This window comes from Aethalodelphis obliquidens, unplaced genomic scaffold (assembly GCF_003676395.1).
Source record: "Aethalodelphis obliquidens isolate GAN/ISIS:26980383/991018 unplaced genomic scaffold, ASM367639v1 scaffold12, whole genome shotgun sequence".
Lineage (NCBI taxonomy): Eukaryota > Metazoa > Chordata > Mammalia > Artiodactyla > Delphinidae > Aethalodelphis > Aethalodelphis obliquidens.
The window spans coordinates 28,725,053-28,734,394 of record NW_020837956.1 but is presented as its reverse complement, the minus strand read 5'-3'; positions in this window follow the sequence as shown (position 1 = coordinate 28,734,394).

The window sequence follows — 9,342 nt, the reverse complement described above, 5'->3', positions numbered from 1 at the left end:
GAAAGAAAGAAAGAAAGAAAGAAAGAAAGAAAGAAAGAAAGAAAGAAAGGAAAGAAAGAAAGAAAGGAAGGAAGAAAGGAAGAAAGGAAGAAAGAAAGAAAGAAAAGAAAGCAGTGGTCTTGGCACCCAGGCACCCAGTCTCTGCTCTGGGCTGGCCATCCTGTTCGGCGTGGCCACCCCAGGAGGGAGTCTCCCCCTGTCCCCAAGCCTGGCCTCTGCTCAGATCCAGGCACATCCTGGGATCCACATAATGTGCGAGGCTCTGCTGTCTCACAGCTTTACCCCCAGCCCCCTTACACCCCTGCCAGGACTGTGTGGAAACTTCAGAGACCTTCCCTCTCTCATCCATCACTGGCCTGCACTGTTTACCACTGGGACACCCGCTCACTTAGGCAGTGACCCTTCAGGCCAGGTGGTGCTGCGCTTTCTGTACAATGTTCCCAGTTCAGGAGTATGTGGCAAGGCAGGAAGGCCCCGGGCTCCAGGAGCACCTGGTGCACCTCGGGGCCGGCCTAGTGTTCGCAGGCCTGTCTGTATCTCCCCCAGGCTGGGGGGGAAGAAAATCTCTCTTCGGTACTGCTCTCAAAGGCGCCCCCTGCCGGACACCAGCAAAGCTCTGCCTTGACCTTGGACATTTGTTAAAGGCACATCAGGCCTGCTTTGTAAAGCAGGCTTGGGCTTCCCTGGTGGCGCAGTGGCTGAGAGTCCGCCTGTTGATGCAGGGGACGCGGGTTCGTGCCCCGGTCCGGGAAGATCCCACATGCCGCGGAACGGCTGGGCCCGTGAGCCATGGCCGCTGAGCCTGCGCGCCCGGAGCCTGCGCGTCCGGAGCAACGGGAGAGGCCACAACAGTGAGAGGCCCACGTACCACAAACAAACAAAATTCCCTGAGGCTCGTAACAGGGAGGAGAAAGCACTGGGAGAACACATATTAGTGTCTCAGGGAATTGTCCCTCTGCCTTTTCCGAGGAAATCTGCCTCTTCCTGTACCAACCTGCCTTAGGTTTGTGCCTAGTGGGAAGGGCTGTCTCTGATCATAGGGGCACAGGGACTGGGCTGTGAGCGGGAGTGTTGGGATTGGCCAGTGGGTGGGGGCGGAGCTTGCTGACCAGTCCAGCAGGGGGAGGAGGGGCAGGAGGTCACAGTCAGCTACCCGCCAAGGCCAGGGTTTGGCTTTCCGGAGCTCCTGGGACCACCATGTATATATGCGTCTGGCTCTGATGCAGAGAGCTGAGATCCAACAAGTCCAGCGGGGGCCAGACGCAGTGTGCTGGGCCCTGTAGGAGAGATTACAAGGCTCTGGCTCCTTCAGGATCCCGCGGCCTGGTGGGGAGGCAGCCTCAGGCACTGACACGCAGACTGTGGAGAGAGAGGCCTGACCTCGGTGCACCTGAAAAGTTGATTCCTGTTTGGGGGCCGGGGGTGGGGTCTATGGAATCTTAAAAGGCTTCTCAGATGGATGAGATTGGGCTTAAGGCGACCTTTGTTAGGGAGCTGACAGGAGTCCGAAGGGGGCTGGGGTGGGGGGAATGGGGGAATGCATTTTAGACAGAGGTGAAGCTTCTGGGTGGCAGATATAATCAGGCTGAAACATCATTGGTATGTGGGGAGGGGGAGGGCCATGGAAATAAGCTTGTGGCCAGATCACAAAGAGGACTGAATGGGGAAGGGGGGGCGGCAGGGGGTGTATTTAACTTCAGTTTGAATTGTTATCACCCTCACGGTTTAAAGGCCCTTGTCCCCAGGCCCAGCTCTCACCTTTTCCTCCCCTCCAAGTTTTTAGCCAGTTCTTTCAGTATTTACCACCATAGGTCTAAATATTACACATATATTACTCCTGCTTGATTTTCCGATTTTAAATGCCATTCACTGTAAAAGATGATTTCACTCCTTCCCACTATACAGAAACATATTTCCTATCCCTTCAAATATAGTTACACTATAATTCTAGTTAGAAACATATTTTGTGTTTACGTTATTACTGTATCAGCGATATTCAAGCTGAATTACACAGTGTACCGTGGTAAGTTTTCCTTTCTCGCTTATTTTTATGCTTTTCCTGAAATTCATCATTGTCTTTGTTTTGTGTTGTTTAAATTTCTCAGTACTCATCACTAATTAAACTCCAAACTTTGTGTCAAGTATATAAATCTCTGTTCAAGATGTTCAGAAGCCTGTGGTGACCTACCAATTCAGTCTTCCTGGGAAGCCCCTGCTCCCGTCTGTAAAGCTCCCCCAGGAGCCCATGCACAGCCATCACTGGGAGATTCCCGTCACCTCTCTCCTGGGTCAATGTCCCCTGGCCTTCTTCTTTCTTGTTTGACCCCATATTTTGGTGGGGCACATCCCCCAATAGCTTCCTGAGACAAGGTGCATTAGAGGTAAATTTTTTGACACTTGGAGATCTGGAAAACTCTTCATTCTATCCCTGCACTTGATTGTTTGGCTGGATAAGGAATTCTTGATTGAAAAGCGTTTTCCTTTAGAATTTTGAAAATATTGCTCCACTGCCTTAAAAAAAGTTGCTATTGAAAAACTGGGAAACATTTTAATCTCTATTTTCTTTGTCTGCAACAGAATTTTTCTTTTAAATCTTTTCTCTTTGTCCCCATTGTTTTGAAATTTCACAATGACCTGCCTTGATGTGGGTATCTTTTCATCTACTTTGTTGCAATGGTCCCTTGCAATATGGAAACTTTCCCCTCAGGTCTGGGAAAGTTTCTTGAAATATTTCATTGATGATTTCCTCTGACAATAGGGTTTTGTTTTGTTTTGTTTTCCTTTTTCCAGTTTTATTGACATACAGCACTATATAAGTGTCAGGTGACTTACATACATCATGAAATGATTACCATAGTAAGTTTAGTGAGCACCCGTCATCTCGTATGGATACAAAATAAAAGAAATAGAAAAAAAATGTTTTTTCCATACAGCAGTGTTAAAAAAATATTTATCATATCATATATTACATCCCTAGTACTAATTTATAACTGGAAATAAGTACCTTTTGACTGCTTCCGTCCAATTCCTCCACCCCACGCCTCACCTCTGGTAACCACAAATCTGATCTCTTTTTCTGTGAGTTTGTTTTTTTTTTTTGTTTGTTTGTTTGTTTGTTTTCAGTAAGCAGGCCGCTCTCACTGTTGTGGCCTCTCCCGTTGTGGAGCACAGGCTCTGGACGTGCAGGCTCAGCGGCCATGGCTCACGGGCCCAGCCGCTCCGCGGCATGTGGGATCTTCCCGGACCGGGGCACGAACCCATGTCCCCTGCATCGGCAGGCGGACTCTCAACCACTGCACCACCAGGGAAGCCCTGTTTGTTTGTTTTTGAAGTATAACTGACCTACAACACTATGTTAGTTCCTGGTGCACAATATTATGATTCAATATTTCTGTACATTTCAAAATGATCACTCCCATACTAATACCATCTTTGTTTTTGAAGTTTTGAATTTTATTTTATTTATTTTTTATACAGCAGGTTCTTATTAGTTATCTATTTTATACATATCAGAGTATACATGTCAATCCCAATCTCCCAATTCATCTCACCACCACCACCACCCCGCCACTTTCCCCTCTTGGTGTCCATACGTTTGTTCTCTACATCTGTGTCACAATTTCTCCCCTGCAAACTGGTTCATCTGTACCATTTTTCTAGGTTCCACATATATGCGTTAATATACGATATTTGTTTTTCTCTTTCTGACTTACTTCACTTTGTATGACAGTCTCTAGATCCATCCACGTCTCTACAAATGAGGGATTTTGTTTTTTTTTTTTACACCCTCTGACTATAGGTGGAAATACCGTTTCTCCCAGAATGTAACCAGATCTTGTGGTCCTAGAATATAATCAGGGAAGTAAGTACTGGGAGAAAAATAATCAAAGACATCCCGTTAAGTCTGTCTGGAGTAGGAATCAAGGCGTCCACTGACTTTAGAAAGGGAGTTCTGTGGTCCCCTTTCAGTCCTTCCTGAGGTCCTTCATGTCAGCCCGATGCCTGGAAGGTAGGGAGTCCCACCTTGCAAGACTTTCTCTGGGCAGCCCATCTAGGATGACACCTTGTCTTAGTCTCTTCAGGTTGCTATAACAAAATACATAAACTGGCTGGCTTATACACAACATGTATTTCTCACAGGCTGAAAGTCCAAGATCACGATGCCGGTGGGTTCTGGTGGGAGCCTTCTGGTGGGGTTCCGGGTTGCATACTGCTGCCTTCTCCCTATGTCCTCACATGGAAGGAGGAGCCAGAGTGCTCTCTGAGGTCCCTTTTATAAGAGCATTAATCCCATTCATGAGGCCTCCACTCTCATGACTCCAGCACCTCCCAAAGACCCCACCTTCTAATACCATCACATTGGGGGTTAGGATTTCAACGTATGCATCTGGGGAGAAACACCAATATTTAGACCATAGCACATGCCATCCATCAATCCTTGGCATCTTACTTTGCTTGATTCTATTAACTGCATGGTAGGTGCTCAATGTCTGTTGAATTAGGTTAAGTTGGATTATCTGGGCTACAATTTCTCCATCTTTTTTTTTCTTTATTTTTTGGGCTGCGTCAGGTCTTAGTGGCAGCATGCAGGCTCTCTAGTTGAGGTGCACGAGCTCAGTAGTTGTGACGAGCAGGCTTAGTTGCCCCTTGGCATGTGGGATCTTAGTTCCTTGACCAGGGATCGAACCCACGTCCCCTGCATTGGAAGGCTGATTCTATACTACTGGTACCACCAGGGAAGTCCCAATTTCTCTATCTTTAAAATGAGGGGTTAGACTAGAATTCTTAGGGTCCTACCTACTCTAATGTCCCTGGGTTGTCCCTATGGGAACAAGATAGTATCTGTAAATGTGTTTGTCTGCTTACATTTAATGAATTATTTAGCCCGATGTTTATGGGAGCATGTGTCCATCACATAAAGCCACAAAGCCTGCACCACCTTCAGCAGCGGGGCAAACCCAGAGAGGCTGGAGACAGTGAGAAAAATGACCTCCATCTCCAAGAACATGTTACTCCTTCCCCTCCAGACACCCTGGGAGTTGTCCCAGGTTATTCCTGTTCGGAACTCCTTCCCCTCTACCATCTAATCAGTTACCAGGCCTCCTCCATTCTGCTTCTGACGTTTCTCACCCTCCTGCCCCCCTGCCCTCCATCCCTGGTACCTGCTTAGGATGGCTTTCATCACCTCTCACCTGGCCACTAATAACTGCTTCCTAACTCATGTCCCTCCACTTGTGCTGTTCTCCAAAAGAACCTCCCACCAGCTACCAGAGAAATCTAAGCCACAAGACAGGCTATGCCCTTTCCCTACTAAGAACTCGTCATGCCCACCACCTCCCACCACAAAGTGGGAGAGATAAGAGAATTCCATAAATACCCACTCTTTATACATTAGTATCTTTTTTTTTTTTTTTGGCCGCACTGCGCAGCTTGCGGGATCTTGGTTCCCTGACCAGGTATTGAACCCAGGCCACGGCAATGATAGCCCGGAATCCTAACCACTAGGCCACCAGGGAACTCCCATATATATTAGTAGCTTAAGGTTGACGACGCCCATTGCACTGTTGTGCCATCTGATTCCCATACGGCCCTCTGACCCCAGCAGGAGGAACCCTTTGAAAAGTGAAAACCTGTGACCCAGGGCACTCCAGAAGGCATGTCTGGATGCTAGATCCCTGACCCCAGCCAGTCCTCTTTCTGATGCTGCTTCCCTCCAAAGACTAGGTCTAATTAGTTGCTATGAACCAGTCTCACATGTGGATATATCCACAAGGATAGGACAGAGGCAAACCCCACGGAAAACAGCCTGTGACATCACAAAGCTAAGTGCTGGATGTCACCCTGACAGGGGTGGCCCACCACAGCACTGTGGCTTCTAGGGGACTTCCTGTAGTAGAAGTGTCCTTCCATCCTCACCAGGACTCCAGGGGAGTTTCAGCAGCCACTTCAGGAGGTACAGAGTCAGATGCATGATGTCGTGCCTCCCCGACTAGTAATCCCAGCAACATGTAAACCCAGTGCAACATGAAATCTGCTGGCTGGTAAGGGCGCCCTCATGTGTTACTATGGGGTAATGTCAACTTGGCCTTCGCAGCGGCAACACGATTCCCCTTGGCATCTCTCGCCTTCCTGAATCTCTCTCCTCCCTGTGTTTCTCTCCTCCCTGCATTTGTCTCTTTCTCGCTTGCCTGTCAGACCACTTCATGTGCTCGGAGAAGAAACACAGGCCGGGCTTCTGAGTGTGACCCCTCTAGCCAGACTGAACGTTTCGTCCCTTTATACTCTACACATATGTACGTAAAAATGATTGAGGATCCTAGTATGTGTATGTGAGTTTTTATTTAATGATTTATACTGTATGAGAAACTAAAACTTAAAATTATTTATTAATTCATTTAAAATAGCAACAACAAACCCATATTAACACGACATTTTAGTGAAAAATAACTAGGCTTTGAAAAGCAAACACAAAAGAGTGAAAAGCATGGCACTGTTTGATACTTTTGCAAATCTCTCGAATGTCTGGCTTAGTAGAAGATAGCCAGATTCCTATATCTGCTTCTGCATTCAGTCTATAGCCACGGCACACGTCATGTAGCCTCTGGAAAAACTCCACTGTACACTCGTGAGAGAATGAGTGAAAAGGGCAACTAACGTGTTAGTATTTTTACGAAAACAGTTTTGACCTTGGCACCCCCTGAGAGGGTCTTGGGAACCCCGAAGGGGCCCCCCACTTTGAGAACTGATGAATTAAGAATATGGTCACATGAGCCACAGGCCTGGGTATGGATCCGGAATCTAAAAAAAAATTTATGGCTATATATTTTTGTTATTTTGCGGTACGCGGGACTCTCACTGCTGTGGCCTCTCCCGTTGCGGAGCACAGGCTCCAGACGCGCAGGCTCAGCGGCCATGGCTCACGGGCCCAGCCGCTACGCGGCATGTGGGATCTTCCCGGACCGGGGCACGAACCCGCATCCCCTGCATCAGCAGGCGGACTCTCAACCACTGCGCCACCAGGGAAGCCCCTATGGCTATTTTTGACGTTCAGGTTCCCTTTGCTTTTCTATCTGAATAACCTAGGTTGCACTGAGAGGGGCAAGGTTCGTCATGCTCCTGTGATGTTCTGGGTTCTCTGCTTTCTGCTTCCCTGGGCTGCCTAGTCAAGGCCTTGAACCCTAAACTTCATCAGGATTTAATCACTCTTTTCACATAATGGCCTGCAATGCCCTACCCCTCAGAGAATCTCTAGTGATGGGGATTTCAGACACGTGCAAGAGCCACCAAAGGGGACTTTTTAGGGCAGGAGATTTGGGGCGTGTTCACAGCAGTCTTTGCCCCCTGGGGCTGGCCCCGTGACAGTGTCAACTGAGATTTCTGGGGAGGAGGTGGTCTGTAGTGATACGCAGGGCCTTGGTACGGGGGCTCTGGAGCATGGCTGGTGTGGTTCTGAGACAAACGCTTACTAGCTGGGTGACCTTGGGAAGGTCTTTTGTCTTTCTCCACTTTGGTTTCTTCATCTATGAAACAGGACTCTTTTTACCCACCTCCCTGGTTGTGGTAAGACCTACAGATAACGTATGCAAAGCACTGCGGTGTTGGCCAGGAAATCAGTAGCCGTGGAGCCCCAGCCATATCATTTCCTAATTGCTTTCAGGAGGACTCGACCTTCAAAACGTTTCTAGTCTCTGAGCGCTTCTCACGTCTGTTCTGTTATCGCCCTTGCCCCAGCCATCATCATCTTTTGTCTGGATTAATGCAGGAGCCTCTTAACCCATCTCTCTGCTTCCACTCCAGCCCTCAACCGTGATCTACTGTCCACGTAGTGACCAGAATGAATTTCTCAGTCAGATTATGTGATGGCTCTGCTTCAAACCCTCTAATGGCTTCCCCTCTCACTCAGAACCAAACTCAAGTCTTACAGGGGCCTTCTAGGCTCTACAGGGTCTGCCCTGTCCCCTCCCTGACCTCACCTCCTACCTCTCACCACTGTATGTCTCAGTCACACTGGTCACTTCCTGTTTCTTCAACATGCCAGACATCCTCTGACCTCAGGACATTTGCACTCACTTCCCTCTGCCTGGAATCTCTCCCCCAAATATCACATGATTTTTTTCTCATTTCCTTCAGACCTTTGCTCTAAAGTCCCCTTTCAGAGAGGCTTCCTCTGGACACCCTATTTAACATAACACCCCATCCGTCAGTCCCTGGCATCTTACTCGGCTTGACTTTACTCACCATATGGTAGGTGCTCAATGTTTGCTGAATTGGGTTGAATTGGATTATCTGGGCTATAACTTCTCCATCTTTATTTTTACTTTATTTTTTATTTCTTAGCTGCGCCACATGGCGTGTGGGATCCTAGTTTCCCCACCAGGGACTGAACCCGTGCCCCCTGCACTGGAAGTGTGAAATCCTAAACACTGGACCGCCAGGGAATTCCCCACTTCTCCATCTTTAAAATGAGAGGGTTGGACTAGAATTCTCAGGGTCCTACTAACTCTAACATCCCATACTTTTGTTTATATCCCTGTGTTGGAAAATGACTTGTGAGTGAGAACCAGATTGTATCTATAAATACGTTTTTCTGGTTACATTTAATGAATTATTTTAACACGGTGAGTAACAGGCCTGTTACAGTCTCCTGATTCAGCAGACATCACAGGAACAGAACCCCTGCCCATCTCAGTGCAGGGTAAGTTCTTTGGGTGAACAGAGAAAAGGGAACCTGAACTCCAGTATAAACATCACAGTTTTTTTTGGGGGGGGGTTCTAGATCTGTTCCCAGGCCTGTGGCGCACATGACCATATTCTTAATTCAGCAGTTCTCGAAGTGATCTGGGCCCTCTTGGGGTTTTCAAGACCTTTTCAGGAAGCCCCAAGGTCAAAACAGAGGACCTGGCAACAGCCCAGTTCCTTTCCTGGACTCCTGGCTCTTCTCTTCCACTGGAGCAGCCAGAGTGACCTGTATCCAGTGCCACCTGACCTCCTCCCTTCCAGGTACTTCCCAGGGCTTTCCCAGCATTTCTACAGACATACTCTCAGGGCAGGTGGACAGAATGGTGTCTTCATACCTGGGGCCACATCCTGAAGCAGCCCACCACAGCTCAAACGCAATGGAAGCCTCCTGTTTCTGCTTCAAATGCACGGGGATTTTGCATTATCGGTTCCATAAGATAACCATTTTTAAACAGATAAATTTATGTATTTAATTACGTGACTCTCAAGCAAACTCAAGAAAGGCAAGTCCCATTTATCTTGTGACTTCGGGATTTCCTTGCATATTATCAAATGCCTCCTGAAGCAGGGGTGCCGCCCCTCTTTCGTTTGAGAAAGGCTAAT